The sequence below is a fragment of the Bombyx mandarina genome, chromosome 19 (genome assembly GCF_030267445.1).
Source record: "Bombyx mandarina strain Sakado chromosome 19, ASM3026744v2".
Classification (NCBI taxonomy): domain Eukaryota; kingdom Metazoa; phylum Arthropoda; class Insecta; order Lepidoptera; family Bombycidae; genus Bombyx; species Bombyx mandarina.
This window is the reverse complement of record NC_143225.1, coordinates 11339675-11362389: the sequence shown is the minus strand read 5'-3', so window position 1 is coordinate 11362389 and position 22715 is coordinate 11339675. Positions and strand designations below refer to the sequence as shown.

Sequence of the window (22715 nt, the reverse complement as noted above, 5' to 3'; positions counted from 1 at the left end):
AGTAAATTAACCCACAGACACAGCCCAGGGAAATTCATTGCTACACAATGATAAATCATATTTCTCTATTAAGCTAAGCATAAATTTCGTTTTGTCGTTTTTATGTCATGAAGTACCAATGTTATATGCGGCTCCTGTGCAGTGTGCTTAGATCGAGTTTTTAACGTTCACTATAAAGTAAAAGTTAACTCAAATTTGTACGTAGTTAGAACAGCGCGACACACGTTCCAACTGCGTACAAATTTGAGTTAACTTTTACGCTATCGAGAACGTTAAAAAACTCGCACTAACCACACAGATGTCCCTTTCTGTTCCCTCATCACGGAGAACCAGGGAATTGCGTGCAAAAAATATAAAATTATCGCGTGATCTTATTGTTATCTAAATAGAAATCATTAGCACCGCTCTATATCATACGATTACACAATAACGGTTATCGTCTTTGATAGCCGGCACTTTGTTCTCCGGCCATGACGTATCCGAGCTCTTGTCTCGTGCTTGTGTGAAATCAAAAGATAAATGATTACTTTTTTTTTATTGCTTAGATGGGTGAACGAGCTCACAGCAAACCTGATGTTAAATGGTTACTGAAGCCCATGGACATCTACAACGTAAATGCCGCCTTTGAGATATGAGTTCTAAGGTCTCAGTATAGTTACAACGGGTGCCCCACCCTTCAAACCTTAACTGGGGGTAGGACCTCTTGTGAGTCCGCACGGGTAGGTACCACCGCCCCGCCTATTTCTGCCGTGAAGCAGTACTGCGTTTTGGTTTGAAGGGTGGGGCAGCCGTTGTGACTATACTGAGACCTTAGAACTATATCTCAAGGTGTGTGGCGCATTTACGTTGTAGATGTCTATGGGCTCCAGTAGTATATTCTTTATGTCCACGACTCGCAAAAATTATCTATCTATCTTTCATTAAAATCGTATAGATATATTAAGTTTAGGCAAACTTAATTGTTTGAAATACATTTAAAAAGGCAAAGAACAATTATAATAATAATAATAATATAACTGGCTCTCAAACATAAATTGATACAAAATACCAACACACCGTACTACAATTATAAACCACAAACTGTTCTTGAGAATGACTCCTGCAAACTTTACTATGATCGCGCTATTCTCACCGATAGGACGATTCACTACAATAGACCGGATATCACTTTACAAGATAAAAACAATAAGTTAACAATAATAATAATAAATAATAAAAAGTCACCTACATTATTGACATTGCAGTCCCGAATACCCACAACATTCAAAAAACTTTTACAGAAAAAATGACAAAATACACAGAGCTTAAAGAAGAAATAGTTAGAATTTGGAAACAGAAAAAAGTTTACATAGCCCCAATAATAATCTCAACCACTGGAGTTGTCCCAAACCACATCCACAACAGCTTAAAGCTTCTAGATTTAAAAGATAACATATTTATTTCACTACAAAAAGCAGCTATACCAAATACTTGCAGAATAGTGAGAAAGTTCCTGCAGCTTGAAGAATACTACACGTAATAAAAACTAGCCTAATAACTCATAGCTACTGTATGTTACTTGGCCAAAAGCCCGTATATACAGCTCTGCCGGCTCTGTCGATAGACAGGGCTGAGAAAGGGAAATCTAGAATGATAATAATATTTATTCAAGCCTCTTAAAATGCAAACACGTACAAGAATTCTTAACACTAGTGTAATAATATACATGGCTTTTTTATGAGGTATACAATAACAAAATTTCCTGACTTTTATGCTAAGAAAACCTATGTTACAAAAGTCAGTGGTTCAGTGCTAGGTCACCAGGAAGAGCGATCTGTAAGAATATAGTACGTACGTGTGTGTGTGTGTGTTAGTGTGTTTGTGTGTGTGTGTGTATGTGTGTCATACATTAAATAGAAACAAATTATTTTTGTACTTTGTTTAGGTGAATCAATTTGAATTGCCCTCAAGCGTAGGACTGTTTTAATGGTGTCTTTTAACAACTCTACGTAAGGGCATAAAAAAGGGTGAAAGATTTATGACTATGGATTTTATTGTTGTGTGAATGGATGTTGAATTAGATCGCAGTGAACTGTTATTTATAGGTTTAGTAACAACAATCTTGCCGTATTTTTTTGCCTTTCCATTCGTAAATTAAAAAAATGTTTTTTTATTTATTTCGGTTTTTGTTTTGCCTCTCCCTGTCAAACTGTGAGGCGTGTTATTAATAGTTTAAATTAGAATGCAGGTTTTAACGTAATGTAGTTCAGGCTTGACTTAGTATAAATGGACCAATGAGCACTCAACTCGTCTTATCGTATACAACCCAATATTCCTTTTTTTGGGAGGCCGGGATCCGTATCTCTGCAAGAGATCGCCTCACTGGGGGTGCCCTTGGTGTACGAATGCCGAAGCCAACCCCCTAAACATCTACCCTTGAATTCTCTTTCGAACGTCTGCTCCTCGCTTGAGACTGGTGGTAGGACCTCTTGTGAGTCCGCGCGGGTACCACCACCACCCTGCTTATTTCTCCCGTGAAGCAGTAATGCGTTTCGGTTTGAAGGGTGGGGCAGCCGTTGTAACTATACTTGAGACCTTAGACCTTATACCTCAAGGTGGATGACGCATTTACGTTGTGAGTGTCTATTGGCTCCAGTAACTACTTAACACCAGGTGGGCTGTGAGCTCGTACACCCATCTAAGCAATAAAAAATAAATAAATAAAAGACAACATCCGGGTGAAATAGATGTTACCGCATTCAACAGAGGTGGATCTTACTCTGGATCTCCAAGGATCCCCGGATCTGAATGTGCCTCTCACCTTGTAGCATCGGAATGATGAAACAATGATACAATAGTACCAACTCATGCCTTATCTGTCAATGTAGAGATTACGGAGAAATTTTAGTAGGAAAATAAAGAAAAAACAAATACTAATAACATTATGGAGAAGTAATCGTAAGAGATAATGAATAAAAGCTTGTAAAATCCAGACAAGCTACGCAGTAACTACGAGTAATGGCATGAGATAAAGGCATTTAATGATACGTCTGGTGTGATATCATTAGCGCGGCATTGGCTTTGTTATGCCAGAAACCGTACCCAAAATGCCCACACCAACTGTGCAAAGGTTCAACTCGAGTCGAATGAGCAAATAACAAATGTGGGCCGTCAGCGCAAAAGTGGTTTAGGCTTACCATAGTTCGCACGGAGATAATGAAATTTGAATTTACTCTTACACTGCTTTGTAGGCAAAAACAATACGCGCAAAAATAATATTTACAAATCCATCTTGTTATCTATGTGTGAAACTATGGGTAGGCCGGTTTTGCATTTTTTTTTTTTTTTTTTTTTTCCTACCTATGCTGATAGCCTTGAGAGGCTATTTCAGCTTCGCCCTAACGTTAGTAGGTGAGCTCGCGGGGCTCAACCGGAGAGTTGCTAACACTGACCCTAGCAAGAGCAGTGCTTCGCAGAATCTACCACCGGATCGGAAACGCGACCCACTGAGAAGATCCGGCGAGAAACTCAGTGGGCTGTGTCTATGGGTTAGTTCGCTCGTCGAACCCTTCGTCGCAAGCGACGGGTTCGACGAGGACGGTGACCGGTGCTTGTGGTGCCTAAAAGCACCGTTAATGGATCAGGAGGATCCGTAATGACGTGCTTTGGGCGACGTCGACGGTTTACCATTCGGTCTACTGGGTCGGGTATGTAATTTCCAGCGGCTACGATGAGAGGGTTCTCATGTCGTGCCGCCTTCTCAAAATGGCGCAGCGATGCCGACTGTAGATACTTACTAAGGGAGTCGAGCTCCAGGTCGTCGTGGAGATCCACATTCCTAAGGAACCAAGGCGCTCCGACGGCTATCCTGCAGAATCGTGATTGAATAACCTGAAGGGATTTCAAGTTGGTGCGGGCTGCGTGAGCGAACACTACGCTTGCATACGTCATGACGGGGCGTATACAAGTTTTGTAGAGAGTTACCTTATTACGGAGGGACAGTTTGCTTCGACTACAAAGCATTGGATAGAGTCGTCCTAGAATAAACGCGGCGCGGTCGCGTACCGTTTTTATATGGGGACGGAATGTCATCCCTCTGTCGAGGGTGACGCCTAGATATTTGACCTTCGAGACCCACGGAATGGGCTGGCCAAAGAGAGTGATGGGACTAACGGCGGAGGTGTTTGCGCGCCTACTACGGAGTGGGATGCTCGAAGTGATGTTCGGAGGGCGACCCCTTTTGAAGAGCACCGCTGCGCTTTTCGTGGGGTTGATGTCTATTCGCCACTTCCGGAACCACTGTCCCAGGGTGGCTACTGCGATCTGGAGTCGCCGATGAAGCAGCGACATCTTCCTACACGAGTAGTAGATAGCCGTGTCATCGGCGAAGAGCGCTAGATGGGTCTCCGGAGACCGGGGTATATCATTGATATACAAACTAAATAATAACGGGGAGAGCGCGGAGCCTTGCGGGACTCCGGCGGTCAGTTGACGGGGACGAGAACGAGTTCCCTCTACTCGATATCGAAACGAACGGTTCGACAAGAAGTCTCGTATGATGAGCACGAGTCTGTCTGGCACTCCCATGTTGTACAGTTTATAAATTAAACCGTTGTGCCAGACTTTGTCGAACGCCTTCGCGATGTCGAAGAAGAGGGCGCCGGTCGGGATTTGTTTACGCCTATTTAGTCCTATCAGAATGTGCTCCGTGAGGCGGTGCACTTGTTGTACGCACGAGTGTTTAGAGCGGAATCCGAACTGTTCGTCTATGAGAATTTTGTTCGCGGTAACAAAATCCCAGAGGCGTTTCCTAAGGAGCTGTTCGTAAATTTTTCCTATCGTCGAGAGGAGACTAATCGGACGGTAACTAGAAGTTTCGTTTGTCGGTTTGCCCGGCTTATGTATACCGATAACGTCCGCTTCTTTCCACACCGCGGGAAAGATGCAGTGCGTCATAGCGGCATTTAAAATTGTAGCCAACATTGCTATCAGTTGGACTGGCAAAAATTTTAGCGCGCGGTTGTGGATGCCGTCGGAGCCGGGTGCCTTCCTAGGTTGTAGGTTGTGGATCGCGTCTCTAACTTCGTCAGTGGTAATGGGGGGTAACGCGTCCGAGGGCGGCAGGGAAGCTCTGCGCTCGACCTCCCTGTCGACTAACTCGGTGTGTTCGGGGTCCGCGTGTTGAGTGCTGGTGGTGCACTGCTCTTGCAGTGCATCGGCCAGCAGCTCAGCCTTGTCATCGTCATCGAATGCCGGTGGTTGGCCTGAAGGGCGTACGAGGGGAGGCATAGTAGCGGTAGTTTCGGATTTGAGAGTCCTAGCTAGTCGCCAGTATGCTTGGTGGGAGGGCGCGAGTTGTTCTAAATAACTATGCCAATTATCGTTACGCGCGTCGCTTAAGCGGGAGTGGACTTCGCGTTGTAGACGACGCATCCGAATCCGGTTTGAATGCGTGGGAAGACGATCGTAGGCCCGGATTGCCGCGTTCCTAACTCTTAAGAGATTCCTAAGATCGGGGGACAGTCTGATGCGGTGGAAGCTGTCCTCCACATCGACTTCTTTAGAAGATCTAATAATCGCGGAAGATATGTGATCGGTAATGATGTTTATGGATTCGACGGTGTCCTCGGGGGATAGATTCGAATCCGGGCCGTAAGGGAGAATTGGCGGAGCGGTGTCGGCTAGGCACGTGCCCAGCTTATTCCAATCCACCATGGTCCTCGTAACAGTGACTGGGTTGTGGGGGCGACCGAGCTGCATAACGACAGGTCGGTGGTCTGAGTCGAGCTCTGACATTGCTTCGATGGAACGCAAGCGCAGAGTTACGTTCCTAAGCAATGCCAGGTCTATAGTGCTCGGACGGAGCGCGATGTTATACGGATAACATGTTGGAGTTGGGGGACCGACTATTTCAAAGGTGAGGTCGTCTATAAACGCGTCGAGACGCCTACCGTTAACGTTAGTAAGATGGCAGTTCCACCTAGTGTGGTGGCAATTTAAATCGCCTGCCAGGATGACGGAGTCTCCCATGCCGAACAGTGACTCGATGTCACTGCTCAGAAGGGGCTTGTCCGGGGGGAGATAAACGGATGCGATGACGATCGGCTGGTGTCCCGTCAGCGAGATACGGCACACTGACGCCTCGATATGTGAGAGCGAGGGAGTATCGAGAGGGACAACGTGCAGGGCCCGCCTATAGTAAATGGCAGTCCCGCCTTTGGAGGCGGTGAGTCTGTCATTCCTAACCATGACGTAATTCGCGACTTTCGGGTCGCGACGCGAGGGCTTCAGACAGGTTTCCTGCACTAGTAGAATATCTACAAGATTATCGCGGAGGAATTCGAAAATTTGATCGCGTTGCCGCGCGAGTCCGTTAGCATTGTAGAATGCTAACGTAAGGGAATACGGTTTTTCTCTACCTTTTTGCGCCATTGATTACCGGTAAAGATTTTTATAAAGTGCGGGACACGGACTCGTATACGTCCATGTGATCGAACGCGGCCGCGAGTCTCTGTTCGGGGGTTACCGACCTACGTATCGCGTCTGCGAACGATCGCAGACGGTCGAAGTTAACAGCGGTGACGAAGTCGCGCACGAGCGCGAAGTCGTTGACGGCAGAGGGTTGCGGGGGGCGGAACGCGGGCGCGGGGCGAGGTGCGAGCAGGGGCTGGGGCGCGGGGCGTGTCGCGAGCGGGGGCGGGGGTGCGGTTTGCGTTCCCGCCTTCGTATACGGCAGCGGCTTTTTCCACGCTGAGACCGTGGGAACTGCAGCCGGCACGAAGGCAGGTTTCGGCACTGAGGGTGCCGAAGTCTTTGGGCCGACGGTTCGCGGAGCTGGGAGGGTTGAACGCTTGCGCGGAGCCCTAGGACATCCACGGTAGTTCGCGGGGTGCCCTTGCTTAAGGCATAGGACACAACTTGGGGGTTCGGTCGCGGTTTCCCTATCTCTAACGCAATCTAACGTAGCGTGATCGCCGAGGCACTTCACGCAGCGGGGACGCGCGTGGCAATTACGCGCCGAGTGGCCATATAGCTGGCATCTGTAGCACTGCCCGGGAGTGCCACGTTTATGGGGGGCTTCGATGGAGACCCCGGATAAGCCGCAAACTTTCGAGAGGCATGAAATTTTCTTTTTGGCCTCCGGGGTTGGCTCCAACGCGACAAGAATCATATTATAGGGCTGCTTGCCCCGCCCACTGTGCATCCGATGCACACTAACTATAGGGAGTGACTGAGCGATCAGATCCTCCTTAACGTAGTCGATGTCTAACTCCTTGGGGACTCCGCGTATTACTACGCGGAGCTCGCGGTCCTCCTGAAGAGCATAGGTGTGAAAACCTATGTTCTCCTTTCGGAGGTATGAAGAGAGGGCCCTATGGTCGCCCGGCGTTGCGACCTTTATCTGAATCCCATGCGCGACGTTACGCGCATGGGTGTAATTAATTTTGTTTGCCTGAAGGGCCTGGGATACTCGATTCCACGCTGTCTTCTCTTGAAGTATCAGCGGGGGCGGGGCAGCTACTTTAGGAGCGGGCGCGGGCTTGGGACGCGGCGGTGGGGTTACGCGGCGCGCGGAGTCCGACTCCGGTGTAACTACTACCTTCGGTCGAGAGGCGGGCGCGGATTTCGTTTGTTTTGTTGTAGAGCTCCGGGACTCCACGACGCGAGTACGTTTTTTACCGCGGGTAACCGTTTGGAACCCATCCGAGGTTCCGGGCTGAGGGCTGGGCGCGGATTCAAAGTCCATCTCCGATTCGGTATCGGAGCCTGAACTATTAGAGACAGAGCTATTAGAGACGATCGAGGTCGCGACGGACGAAGTCAGTGAGGCTGACGCAATAGACGCGGGCGCGGGGGTGGGGGTAGCGCTAGGCGCTATGTGAGCCGCATCGTCGGAACGTGCGCTCGAACTTAACGCGGCGGCGGGGGGCGCGCGGCGTGCCTCCGAGGCACGGTTGAAATACGCGGCGACGGACGCGGGGGGGGAGGGATTGCCACGAGAGGCCCTATAGCTGAGATACTCGGCCCTAATTGACGGGTACCTATCCCGGAGGAACCCGACAATGTCCCTAGCACTATCACTGTCGCACACAAAATCTTCGCTCATCTTCGGTCTTCTTGCCCGGGGGGGGCGGCCCCGGGACTTTTGTTGAACTCGCCGAAAGGCGAGGCCCCGGATAGGATTTGTAACCCCCCTGTGCTGCAGGACAGCAAGGAGCAGGGGGGGGGAATGCCTATGCCGTGAAAACGGCAATCGGCGGGGAAAAGGAAAGGAACCCGCTCGGGCTGTATAGTGCTACAGCAGGCAGAATCGCGAGCGGGGGTCTAGTCTTGAAAAAGACTGTTGTTTTTGGGAAGGGTTAGGAAATCGCTAGCCTGTGAGTGCCACAGGAAGCTGAACGTAGCGATTGGTTTTGCCTTGAAAAAGGCAGTTGGTAAGGGTGGGTTCGCGGTTACAAAACTTTAGCGCACAAAAATGGACCTCGATACGCAGATCGCAAGCGACCAACGGATCGGCACGTCCGCACTACTGAATTGTACGCTACGCACGATGTATTCACGGTCACTACACTGTCGAGCACAACTGTGAGTTCAGAGACGCAGCTCGCAAGCGGGCCACGGATCGGAAAGCACGTCCGCGCACGACCGAGTCGTGAGCGAGAATGCCGGTTTTGCATCAAAATTTATTTATGTTTTATATAAATTGCAGTATAGTATAAGCACGAATATAAAAATTGCGGGCTAGGCCACTTCTGCGTTGACGGCCTCAAATATGCTACCGATTTTTTTATAAACTCCCTTCCTTCTTTGTCTGTGCTAGTGACGATCGATTATATAATATCGAGGAGTGAACATCTATTTGGCTTAAGCGACATTTTTGCAACTTTACAAGAGAGTCATTTCAAGTTTAAAATTTGGAAAAAAATCTTCTACAGCTATTTTAATGGTGTAACTTAATTGAAGTTAAATTAAAAATATCGAATTGTTGATGCTAATACCAAATAAAACGGGCCTTTAATTACTAAGATAAAAGTCGCGTATTAAGTGTCTTTAATATTGACTGTCGCTAAAAGCAAATTTTCATATCTCGATAATAATATTATGTTCCTACCGATTTTTTTGATATACCGCAGAATTGGACTGGAATACGAAGCATTTTACGCTTAATATGTTTTTTTGTGTCTATTTGTTCAACTCATACGTTTGATTCCGAGAAATATCTGTCAAATTAAAAAATATGTAATTTCCTAACACAAAATTTTAAAAATACACGTACATATTACCACCGCCCTGCCTATTTCTGCCGTGAAGCAGTAATGCGTTTCGGTTTGAAGGGCGGGGCAGCCGTTGTAACTATACTGAGACCTTAGAACTTATATCTCAAGGTGGGTGGCGCATTTACGCTGTAGATGTCCATGGGCTCCAGTAACCACTTTACACCAGGTGGGCTGTGAGCTCGTCCACCCATCTGAGCAATAAAAAAAAAACATGTTTCTCATTCAGTATTCTGTTAGAGTTTTATAGTCTGCACGCAATGAATGTCGAAGTCTTCATTTGATTAAACATTCCGAATTAATTGTATTATTTTTGTGTGTGTGTGTGTGGTTTTTTTTTTTAATTTATCGCTACTGTTTAGTAGTCGGCTTCGTTGGGTTGACATCGTCGCTTTACGCCATTTTCTGTGACATTTGTCAAAGAGTTTTTTTTCGTGAGACCACCCACAACAAGGACGCATAGATAAATATAATCCTATGTAGGTGGTTACATATTATCTTAGAATTTATATACATACGTCGAGTGAATTGTTTTTCAGAATAAAATTTCAAATATCCAAATGGTTTCAAGGTTTCGTATTAATAAAACCGATTATAACTAAGAATTAAATCGTATTTTCTTTGTAGAGCTGACATAACCTATAAATTTACATTTTTCTTAAATTGTAAAAGAAAAGTATTTTTTTCTACCTATGCTAGTAACCTCGAGTGGTTATCCCTAGCTTCACTTCTACTCAGTCGGACACTCTTGTCAGAGTGGTCGCGGTTGCGCTGACGCTGTATATGCAGTAGGACCTGTTAGGTCGCCCATGCTCCCGACGACCGCCCTCTAGGCAATGCGCATCCAGGTCTGGCGGTTCGAAACGTTTCGAGTACATTCGTCCATATTGGACTCAGTTGCCTTCTTTATTAGGTCAGTCCAGCAGGCCGGTGAGCGGCCGCGTGATCTTCTGCCTTCCACCCGGCCCTGGACTACCAGTCTCTCCATCGAGTGCTCTTTTCTGGAGATGTGACCAAAGAATTTTAAAATCCTCAGTTGCACAGTTGACGAAAGTCGGTCTTTGATACCGAGTTCTTTCAGGATGAATGCATTGGTGCGGAATGCCATCCATGGGATCTTTAGGAGGCGTCTCCAGCACCACATCTCCAGTCCATCGATTTTACGGCGATCCTGCAATCTTAGAGACCAGGTTTCGGCTCCATAGAGAAAGATTGAAGATCTAGGCTTCACAAGACTTACTAATACTAGTTAAAGTTCCCAATTCAAGTTAAATCAAATTTTAAAAATGTCGATAAAAATTTAATGCCTCCATCGCCCAATTTGCAAATTTATCAAACTAGCTTATTTCTTAGGGAATCCAAAACTATGTTCAAGTTAGAATAAAAAAATTAAACCTTTATCTTTATCATAATCAATTTTTATATCAACATTCAAATTCAATTAATAAAACAACACAAAAACTTAAATCGATTCGATACTAAATCGTAGGTGATGTAAATTCGTAAATCAACTTTATTATGATCTTACAACTGATGACGTAATAAGAAAGACATAAACTAGATCTATGAAACATAACGCGAGCTATTAACAGATTATAACTGTTCGTTTTTTTTTTTTTTAAGAACTAAATAAATAAATAAATGAGATTATTGAGATGAATGTTTTAAGTTTTGACAGGCCAGCGGTGCGATGATTAAAATTCTGATTAATTGTCGCGCCTAATAGAGCAATTACTGCTGATAGTTGTTTTATTGTTGCTTTCGTAAAATACAAACGAATAACTTATATTACAGCTATTTGTTGTGTGTGAGACTACTAGCATATTATGAACAATCATGTTACAATATTCTCAAATCAAATATATAAATATAGTCAATAGTCACATACCATATGCAGGATTTATATTATAAATTGCTTTTAAATAGGCTTTTATGACTCGCGCTGTTAAACTCCACTCAATAATAGTTATTACGACAGTATATTCCTGTGTCTTGCGTGAATGTATCGATAAATATATTCGAATGAAGATTCTGACTATTACTGGTCTTAATAATAATGCGTTTTCTGTATGTTCTGTGAAATGTTTTTATAATGAACTGTCTTGATAGTTAAATAACAATTTTTTAGTAAAACGTGTTGTGTAAGTTGATGAATTTACATAGAATACTGGATGTGAGCACATCCGCAATTCCTAACTTAAAAATTTCGATATTTTGCAAGTACCTCAAAAAACAGTTACTATTTTAAGAATGGTTACCAAAACTATGCTCTTAAATAATACGCGTTATTGTTTTGAGTAATAAAAAACGATTGTTTATTTATTTATTATTTATAACAGAAATCTCCAAACGCTTGAAGGAGGTTACACGTGATGCTAAGGCTGGCTGGTACTTTGTACAGAGAGTGAGTTTGGCTGTCCAACGAGGCAATGTAGCCAGTATCTTGGGAACTGTGCCTCCTTCAAGCGCAGTGGAAGATCTGTTCTACTGTGTCAGTTGATTTTTGTTAAATTATTTTGATTTGACTTTTTGTTAATAATAATAAATTATTTATTGAGATATTGTTTATTTACATTGTAACAATTCGTATATTAAAAGAGAATCCATAAACCGTATGCTATATTATGCAGGTGTTAATATTTTTTATGTTTTGCTTACAATCAAGCGTGCGTTTCGGTTCGAAGGGTAGGCTAGCCGTTGTAACTATGCTGAGACCTTAGAACTTATATCTCGAGGTGGGTGGCGCACTTACGTTGTAGATGTCTATGGGCTCCAGTAACCACTTAACACCAGGTGGGCTATGAGCTCGTGCATCGAAGCAATAAAAAATAAAAAAATATTTTCGTCGGCGGAAACTAAATTGCGAAATTATTTTCCTCAATGTATATTTTTTTTAGTTGCATTTTTTTTTATTGCCCTTGTAGGCAGACGAGCATACGGCCCACCCGATGGTGAGTGGTTACCGTCGCCCATGGACTTTACCAATGCCAGGGGCAGAGCCAAGCCGCTGCCTACATTTCAATATGTTATATTAGCAATGCTAATAATCTATATTAGAAGTCGATTTTGCATTCCCTTCTACGACAGCAACGACGGATCGAAACATACGCTTATTACTTTAAAAAATAAGAATATCAGCTCGACTTTACCCAGCACTCGGTTAATCAACCCAGATATTATTGACTACTCCAGATTTATCTGTTGTAGTCTACGTTGGGATTAATGCGATTAGACATTAAAATTTTTTTTACCCGATAAAATTTATAGATTTTTGAACAAAATGTTTTCAGTCTGTGGCATCTGAGATTTTCTTTCTTATGAATGTTAATTTTTTTAGTTTACGCCTATTAGCCGTCAGATAAATACTTACATATATTAAAATACGTTCCCAGTAGCGAAATCAATACTTTATTTCGTTTGTAAATGAGAGTCACGTTTCAATCGGAGTAACTGCTGCGGCTTTTTGGAATTGTTCACGTGATTGTAGCTAATCGATTTTTTTGTTTTTGTGCCGGAGTGCGTTTTAATATTTTTTGTACCATTGAATTATATGGATTGCATTCTACTGCGAAGCGCGTGAACGAGCTCGCGACCCACCTGGCATTTAGTGGTTACCAGAGCCCTTGAGACATGAGGTAAACTGTACAACAGCTGTTCATTCTTTCCAACTAGAAAGCATTGCTGGTTCGCGTCAGAAATAGGTAGGGTGGCAGTAACTGTATGGACTCACAATCGCCCTACTGTTAATTACAGTTTAGGTTACATAGATAGTTTCGACTATATAGGTAAATACTGCGTGTATTGTAAGCATATATTAGGCAGTATCATCATTCTCCTGCCCTTCTCCCAGTCATCTGGGGTCGGCGCAACATGTTTTCTCCTTCCATACTACCATACACCATTTCTTCGCTCACTCCCCTCTAACACATATCGTCTTTCATACAATTCATCCATTTTTTCTAAGGTCTACATCTTTCTATAAAGTGTACGATGGGTAAAATTTTATGAAGTGCTTGGGTAAGGTTCTTAGATAATGGTCACATACCAAAAAGTAACCGGTCTGTTTTCCATCAATATTCTATTGACAATATTTTCTGAGTGCGACCAATCGCTCTAAAAATCGATACGTTTAAAACATATATCCCAAATTTAATATACAGCATGTCGTGAATATAAAATTTGACAAACAATAGAGCAATAAATTATATTTATAGATTCATTATTTTTGGTACAATATCTAATGGGACTATTTAGCACTCATAGTTGCATTGTTGAGGTCATCAATGGCGCGCTAATAGCTTTTTTTTAAATCGTATGCTATTGGCATGTCTAGAATGGCCTTTGAATATCAAATTTGTATTTATAGATATTTGAGGGTGGGCAGTGGTTTGGAATGTCTACGTACCATTTATAAATACATGACTGATTGACAAGTTTATAAGTTTTACTGGTAATAGGGCGCCTTATGAGTCCGCACGAGTAGGTACCACCGCCCTGCCTATTTCTGCCGTGAAACAATGCAAATTTCGGTTTGAAAGATGAGGCAGCCATTATAGTGTAACCCTTGAGAGTTAGAACTCATGTGTTAAGGTGAACGGTGGAATTGACGTAACATGAGACGTGAGCTCGTCCACCTATCATAGCAAATTTAAAAAAATCAAGGGTCGATTGCCTTGAGATGTTACATAATTGATATCTAGTCAAATTTTATTGGTAATAGTGTGAGCTTGCACGGGTAGAATAGGATGGTGGTACACATATCGTTCTTTCGCATTAAATCCAAAAATATCTGAAATTGAATTAATATGCGGAATCATTTGGTATCACCAGTATTTTTCTTATAAATACCTACTGTCAAAAGAGCGTAGTTTAGTTTTAGTTTTTTTTAGTTTAGCTATATTTTGACTACTATTAACAAAATTAATACATAATTTTATCTTATTTTAAAAGACAGATAATGTAACTGGTAAAAAATAAATGTTCAAAGATGATTAATATTAAAAATATCACATGCTAAACCTTTAAGACACTCTCCTGCAAAATTAAGTTTTAAGATTATACAGTTTTTTAATGCGAGAAGAAGATCCTCCTCCTTGCGTCGATAATCCTCAGTGCTGAGGGTCGTGGCCTCCTCTAATAACTTTCTCCTGCATTATCTTGCGCCATTCCTGCCTGTCCTCGGCTGTGTGGATAGCAACGTGGACTGAGGTATTGAGAGTGGAGCATATTTGGTCCGACCAGCGCATTGGATTCGTGCCTCTGTGCCTTCTCTCGCATACCTTGCCTGTTACCAGCAGAAGACGATATGTAGGTGTAAACTTGAATACATCCGTCTACTATTAAAATTACGGACAGCTTCACCCTCAAATTAATTTCATTACCTTGTTTTATTTAATTATTTCCCTAACCATTCGCCGGTATCCTAGCTCTTCCAGCTACGCGCGGACGGGTAGATGAGCTCTAGGGCTCAACCTGACAGAATTTGCTAAATGTAGCAAAAGTAAAGTAAAAGCAGTGTTTCGTAGAATCTACCATAGGATCGGAATCGCGACCCGCTGATAAGATCCGGTATTTAGCGGTAGGCAGCGGCTTGGCTCTGCCCCTGGCATTGCTGAAGTCCATGGGCGACGGTAATAACTCACCATCAGGTGGGCCGTATGCTCTTCTGCCTACAAAGGCAATAAAAAAAAAAGATCCGGCGAGAAACTAAGTGGGTTCTGTTTATGACGGTTGTATTAGTAGTCTATCAAGACTATCATACCGCAAGGGCTATAATCCAAAGGATATTTGTAACAGATACCTTCTTCAAACGAGGCTTGTGGAGAGTACGGTAGGCAGCGGCTTGGCTCTGCCCCTGGCATTGCTGAAGTCCACGGGTGACAGTAACCACTTACCATCAGGTGGGCCGTATACTCGTCTGCCTACAAGGGCATTAAAAAAACACGTTTTTGATATTTGGGCCTGAATACATTTGCTCTCATTTCGTATATGTTTCCGGTCCTCTGACGCAGAAGTTAATCCTGGCTTGGGGCTTAAATATGTGTTCAGAAAACAAAGGCCACTCCTAAGATATTTTCCATATGTAGCAGCGACAATTTACATAATTTACTCTTTGTACAGTTGCGATTTGTATTCTTTTGTTTCACGTAATACAACAACATGTGAAACAATATGAAGGATTCCGTTAAGCACATCTATTGTTTTACTCGCATTCGAGTCTTTTAGGAAATAATGTTTCATTGCCGAGTTAAATATTTTAATGTAACGATGAACGAAAGAGCTCACGGCCCGCTTCGTGTTGCGTGATTACAGAAGTTCATAGAAATCGCAACGTAAATGCCGTCAAACAAAAAATAGTGTTAGTCGCCGTGGCCTAAAGGATAAGACGTCCGGTGCATTCGTATGTAGCGATGCACCGGTGTTCGAATCCCGCAGGCGGGTACCAATTTTTCTAATGAAATACGTACTTAGCAAATGTTCAGGATTGACTTCCACGGTGAAGGAATAACATCGTATAATAAAAATCAAACCCGCAAAAATTATAATTTGTGTAGTTACTGGTGGTAGGACCTCTGTGAGTCCGCACGGATGGGTACCGTTACCACGCCTATTTCTGCTGTGAAACAGTAATGCGTTTCGGTTTGAAGGGTGGGGCAGCCGTTGTAACTATACTGAGACCTTAGAGCTTATATCTCAGGGTGGGTGGCACATTTACGTTGTAGATGTCTATGGGCTTCAGTAACCACTTAACATCAGGTGGGCTGTGAGTTCATTCACCCATCTAAGCAATAAAAAAAAAAAAAATAAAAAAAAAATACAAGTGTTTTGGAAGCCTTTTCGAAAACGAACAGTAGTCGTGTGTGTGGTGTTGGTAGTGATTAACAGTATTAAAAAAAAAAAAAAAAATCAGGTTTGAAAACATCAATTTATTAATATTTTTACGCATTGTACTCGTAAAACAATTAAAATACAAAGGACTTGTGGAAACGACGTTTTTAAGTGAGGGAGAGTGGCGGCTCCTAGCTGCCTTCGCATTTCATAGCGTGCTTACACATTCTCTTTACATATAAGATGGTATTAAAATTAAAAGTATTGCTACCTAATAAATTTAGTCTATACTAAAATATAAAGAGGAAAGATTTGTTTGTTTGTTTGTTTCGAATAGGCTCCGAAACTATTAGACCGATTTGAAAAATTATTTTTCCATTAGAAGCCGACATTGTCCATGATGAACATAGGCTACTTTTTTTATTTTTTTATTTTTTTTATTTTTTTTTGGTTTCATGTGTGTTTTAATGTTTCCGAAGCGAAGCGAGGGCGGGTCGCTAGTTATTAAATAAATTTATTTTTCTATTCATTCTATAATATCTATAATATAAAACGCTAATCAGCTGATCCTCGATTTCAACGGTAGTTTGTTTTATGACGTCTCATTTCTTGTAACTACCCTCACTTTAAATTGTGGGCTATATCGTCTTAATGACCTTTCTAATCATATAATACTTTTTTTTCACGTAGTTTGTATTAAAATATTTATTTAGTTCCCGAAAGCCTCGAAACACGAGATCAATAAAGGGTCTACGTCTATGATTCGAGAAAACAATTTGTCATCTAATCTCGATTCACAGATGTGTCATAATATGTACACAGTATTGTTATTGAAATTTATGTTAAAGCCAACATATTTCGTGTAGTCTGACCCTTTTCATTGCAGTTGAACCCGAAGGTACGTCGTCATTTTAAGTTCATTAAAATGAATGACTTTTATATTGCCTTAAGTAAAAGGATCCGAATGAGCATTGTTTGTTTTGTAATTTACAACTACCCTACATTCTTCATTCAGTCTTCTTAGTGTGCCAAATTGACAGATTCACGTCTAAAACATGTGATGAAGGTAGCTCATCGTAACTTTTAGCCTAAAAATTATGACGCCTGGCTTACATGCGCTTATGTTGCGGCTCATATTCTTTTTTACTAATTATCTACGCAACAGTGGTATGTGACGCCTTTTGGACTGGTGGAGCGATGACTTATGAAGCGTGGCCGGAAAGACATGAATCAGGAGAGACGAAGACTGAGCTAAGTGGTGGAAATTGGGAGACCTATGTCCAGCAGTGGACGACTGTAGGCTAATAATGATAATGATGATCAAATGGGCACAACATCCACGATTTAAGTGATGTACTTGTATTCTGTATTAAAACCCGCTTTCCCCCGAAAACTGGCAGTTTAGTCCAAGATGAGCCAAAAGCTCATCTGCCTTAATTAGTAAAAAAATATAGAAAAATTTAAAGATAGTTTATGTTCTTTTTGATAGATCGTTAAATTTAGGAAAGCGTCGTTTACCCTTCAATTTTAATTTTACTTTTAATAATTAATACACCATAAAAATGAATATAACACAAACTCATTAAAAAACTAAGAGTCCAGAGCATTATTAGGAACACACTTCTTCCATTACAACTAATAGGTTAAACAACTCCAAACGACATCCGATCAATAAAACCTATTCAACTATCTCGACTCTCTCAAGCGTTTTTCTAAGAATTATCAACGTCATTGACTATTATGTATTCAATACAGAACGTAACCCTTGTGGTTTCAAATTAAATATCAATTCCCTTCACATTTATTGGTCATTTGTATCGAAAAATCAATGCACTCGGCACTGCGGTCCCTCCGCATTGGGGTCATTGCGCGATCGAAACATTAAGTGACCAGCCAGCGCTCATTACGTGTCACGATAGAAATTGAAATGCATGGGAATGAATTGTGTCATTTATTAATTCGATCGAGTGTCTGAATTGATTTTAATGTTGCGTGAGGACGGAACCCTTTGATAGTTGTTGTCGGACGAGACAATGGGAGATAGCGATCGTTATTGTGACTCGTCGAGTCCGGTATTGTATGTTTATTTATGGCCCTTTTCGCGGCTGCTCCCTATTCACAAGGAATTGTAAATGTAACCTACAATCTACATAATGTGAAAAGCATAAAGTGGAACAAGTGTTAAGATAAATATCAAATCGCTTTTGATGTCGCTTGTGTTTTAATTGATTTTAAAGATGGCTCAATAGAATGGTTCTTAAAATTTATACACAAAACAAACATTTTATTTTGTAAATACTAGCAGTACTATTTTAATACATGTTTATTTTACACAATATAGGTAGTTATCACTTCTATACTTGTCGGTTTGAGAATAAGGTTAATATTTTTACTGAGATATTCTGGTATGTTCGAAATCCTTCTATCAACAAATACGATGAGACTTAAGAATAGTTAAGAACTATTTTATTAATGCCAATGCAAAACAAACAAACAGTATTTAAGCATCTTGAATTTCACCGCATTTATTATTATACGACTATACATACGATTATAAGTGCAATCTCTAATCGATTAAAAAATAAAGCGAATTACAAATAGATTTAAAAGTCACAAAGCAAATTTTAAAAGTTATATCAGCACTTATATTTCTTTTAATTGCAGTCTTACAATTTAATTACTCTTGCAGTCTTTTAATTACACTTGGTATTTATTGTTAGTTATTTCAACGGAATTATCACAATGACGACTCTAACTTCGAACGCGATACATAATAAGTATAGTGGAAGTTAGAAACAAGCGGGTTCATTCATGCAGCAATGTTTTTATTTGAATGCTGCCACACAACACATTAAATGGGATTTCTCGTGTGCGGCCCTTGTAATCGGAAACTTCAATTGTAACGAAACATATTTATATAATATTACATACTGTCGGCTTGGTTGTGGATACGGTCCCATGGTGAGACTGTTTAACGTTACGTATGGACGCCAGCGACACCTAAAATACTGTTTTTTTTATTATTTATTGCTTATATGAGTGAACGAACTCACAGCCCACCTGTTCTTAAGTGTTTACTGGAGCCCATAGACATTAAATGCGCCACCCACCTTGAGAGACAAGTTCTAAGGTCTCAGTATAGTTACAACGGCTGCCCCACCCTTCAAACCGAAACGTATTACTGCTTCACGGTAGAAATAGGCGGAGTGGTGGTACCTACCCGTGCGGACTCACAAGAAGTCCTACCACCAGTAAAACCAGTTTTTTACCCGTACTCATTCGCTGGTAGCCTTAGAGGCTATTCCAGCCACGTCCGGACGGGTAGATGAGTTCACGGGCTCAACCTGAGAGAATTTGCTATCACTAGCCCTAGCAAGAGCAGTGCTTCGCAGAACCTACCACTGGAGATGATCCGGCGAGAAAATCAGTAGGCATGGTACTAGCAAACAACGATCCTCATCTAAAGAGATGTCATAGCGCTGTGGGAAAACTGAAAAGCTCATTCCGAAGCCTGTAGGTTGATGTTGGATCTCTAGAAAAGCACCATCAAATTTTATTCAATACTCGTAGTACAATTAAACAAAATCTATCGACATAAGAAATAATATTAATAACTAAGAACAATTCACGCATGGTCATCCGGTCCCAATTTAGGATTCCCCGTGCTATGGGTACCATAGACCTGCTCGTCACCTAATGTTTGCCCGATGTGGGAATCGAACCCATGACCCTCGGGGTATCAGGGCCGCTAACCACTGCACGAAGTCAGTAAATACTTATTTAAAAAATCTATCTATCTGTCTATATACTTATATACCTAGTCAGGTCATAAATTCTGTCACATGTTTAATGTAAAATAATTGAAACAAGTTTATTCATTATGTAACCAAAATGAACTTAACAAAACATAGATTCTTATGACATTAAAGTTTATTCAAAATGACCTCCATGATTTTGAATACAGGCCTTCAATCTGCGCGGCCAGTCGTCTATCGCAGCACGAACGAGGTCCATGTCAATATCGGCGGCTGCCTTAATCAAGGATGTCTTGAGTGACTCCAAATTGGGATGAGGCTTTGAGCACGCCTTTTCCTCCAAGTGTTGCCATATCTTGTAATCGAACGGATTCAAATCTGGACTGGAGGAGGGCCAGTCTTCGTGCCGGATGAAGTCGATTTCACGCGCCGCCAGCCAGTCTTGTGTGCTCTTCGCTCTATGAGCTGGCGCCGAATCTTGTTGCAATACCCAGTGCCTGTTATTGAACATGGTATGAGAAACAGGTTCCACAAGGTTCGTCAGGACTGTATTTTGATACACAACTGCATTCGTTTTTACACCTTTCTCACAAAAATGTACCTCTGTTAAGCCCCAATAAGAAACTCCCAACCATACCATGAGCGAGAATGGAAAATGACCTCGTTGGACATGCGGAATACGGTTGCTCGCTTCTTCACTACTGTGTGCGTACACCTTATCATTTTGTTTGTTGTAGCTCTCTTCTACGATAGAAATTTTTTCATCCGAAAAAAGAATTTCCCGATATTTTTTTTCCGCGTACCGCTTCAACAAAGCGCGGCATCTCTTCAGTCTCAGGTTCATTAGACGAGCATTCAAACGATGTCCTGTTTTTCTTCGATATGCCCGAAGCCCTAAGTCTTCATTTAACACCCTTTTCACCGTGGTTCTGCTTAACCCCATCTGAAGGGCCAACAGTTTCTGCTTACGTTTGGGATTTCTTTGAATTCGCGCCTTCACAGCTTTTATCACTGCTGGAGTCCTAACAGACCGAGGGCGACCACTTCTTGACCTGTCATCTACACTAGAGTCTTCATTGTATCGTTTGATGGTACGATAAACGAATCTTTCGGTTATATTCAAATTTTTCAGTATGTTAAAATTTTGAATTGGTGCGTAACCGCAACGTTGCAACGCAATAACTGCAACACGGTCTTCTTTAAGCGTCCACTCCATATTTAAAAATGAGTAAAATTCTAAAAGTATACATTTTTATTTTCATGAACAATTCCAAATTCGAATTCAATAAACTTTTTTGTGGCCAGCATTCTAAAAGAAAAGTTTTTACTGTGTGACAATACTTATGACCTGACTAGTTATATAAAAATGAATTGCTGTTCGTTAGTCTCGCTAAAACTCGAGAACGGCTGGACTGTTTGGCTAATTTTGGTCTTGAATTATTTGTAAGTCCAGAGGCTTAAAAGGTAGATAAATAAGAAAATGCTCGAAATTAAATAAAAATAGCAATTTTGTTTTTCTTTTGATGTATCCCCCGTCGGGCGGATTCCTTTTGTTTGTTTTAAGTTTATTTTATACAAATGTTTAGGTCTTTTATTTATCGATTGCGGCACTATGAAGTCTGCCGGGTCAACTAGTCTATATCTATATCTATACTAATATTATAAAGAGGAAAGATTTGTTTGTTTGTTTGTTTCGAATAGGCTCCGAAACTACTGGACCGATTTGAAAAATTATTTTTCCATTAGAAGCCGACATTGTCCCTGATGAACATAGGCTACTTTTTTTTATTTTTTTTTAATATTTTTTTTGTTTCATGTGTGTTTTAATGTTTCGGAAGCGAAGCGAGGGCGGGTCGCTAGTATTTTAATAAAAACAATATCACGACCGGTTTACTAGTTTTCTTCAATCTCTGGGCTTCGAAGCGACCCTCAACTTCATTAGAAGAATGTTGAATGAATTGTCGGTGTATATTTCTTATCTGAAAACGTTCAAATAAATATGATATTTTATGGATGGGATTTTTTTTTGCAGAATCCACTTAAATCTGTTCTGTATTTAATAAATAAAGGATTTTACGAATATTGTATATTTTGCAATGTCGTTTTATATTGTTGACGACTTAGATGTTAAATTAGATTAGGCTTTTAGCGTGTAGCGCATTCATACAGAAATAAACCAAGAAAAGGAAAAAAATACATTTTTTTCAACTTTACATTACACAGTATTTATGTGCAACAGTATTATTTTTTTAAATACATGTTTGTTTATACGGCGTGTATGTTTTGTCATTTTAGTTTTTTATTGCATTACACAGGTAAACAAGCTGACGGCTCACCTGATGTTAATTAGCTACTGGAGTTCATGGACCTCATAACGCGAACACTGTCACTCACCTTACGGCAAGAGGTCGAATTTTTTGTTTTTTTTTATGATTGAAGGATTACTGGTGGCCCTTGAGGCCTTTCCAGTTTCACCAGGACAGGTGGGCGAGCAAAGCTCAGCCAGGAGGGGTGGGATTAGCTAACAGCTACTCGAGCGCCTCCGAAGGAGACCTAACAACTCCAGAGCAGTTGCTTCGCGGATGAATCTACTACTGGATCGGAATCGCGACCCGCTGAGAAGATCCGGCGAGACCGCCCTGCCTATTTCTGCCATGAAGCAGTAATGCGTTTCGGTTTGAAGGGTGGGGCAGCCGTTGTAACTATACTTGAGACCTTAGAACTTATATCTCAAGGTGGGTGGCGTATTTACGTTGTAGATGTCTATGGGCTCCAGTAACCATTTAACACCAGGTGGGCTGTGAGCTCGTCCACCCATCAAAGCAATAAAAAATAAATAAATAAAAACTCAGCGGGCTGATGCATGGGTTAGGTTGCA

General features: G+C 41.7%; 1 protein-coding gene across 1 annotated transcript in view; it reads left to right on the top strand.

Moving 5' to 3' along the window:
- The window catches only part of LOC114239557 (putative phosphatidate phosphatase), a 157546-nt gene that overhangs the window by 22525 nt on the left and 112306 nt on the right, over positions 1 to 22715 (top strand). The window lies entirely within an intron of this gene.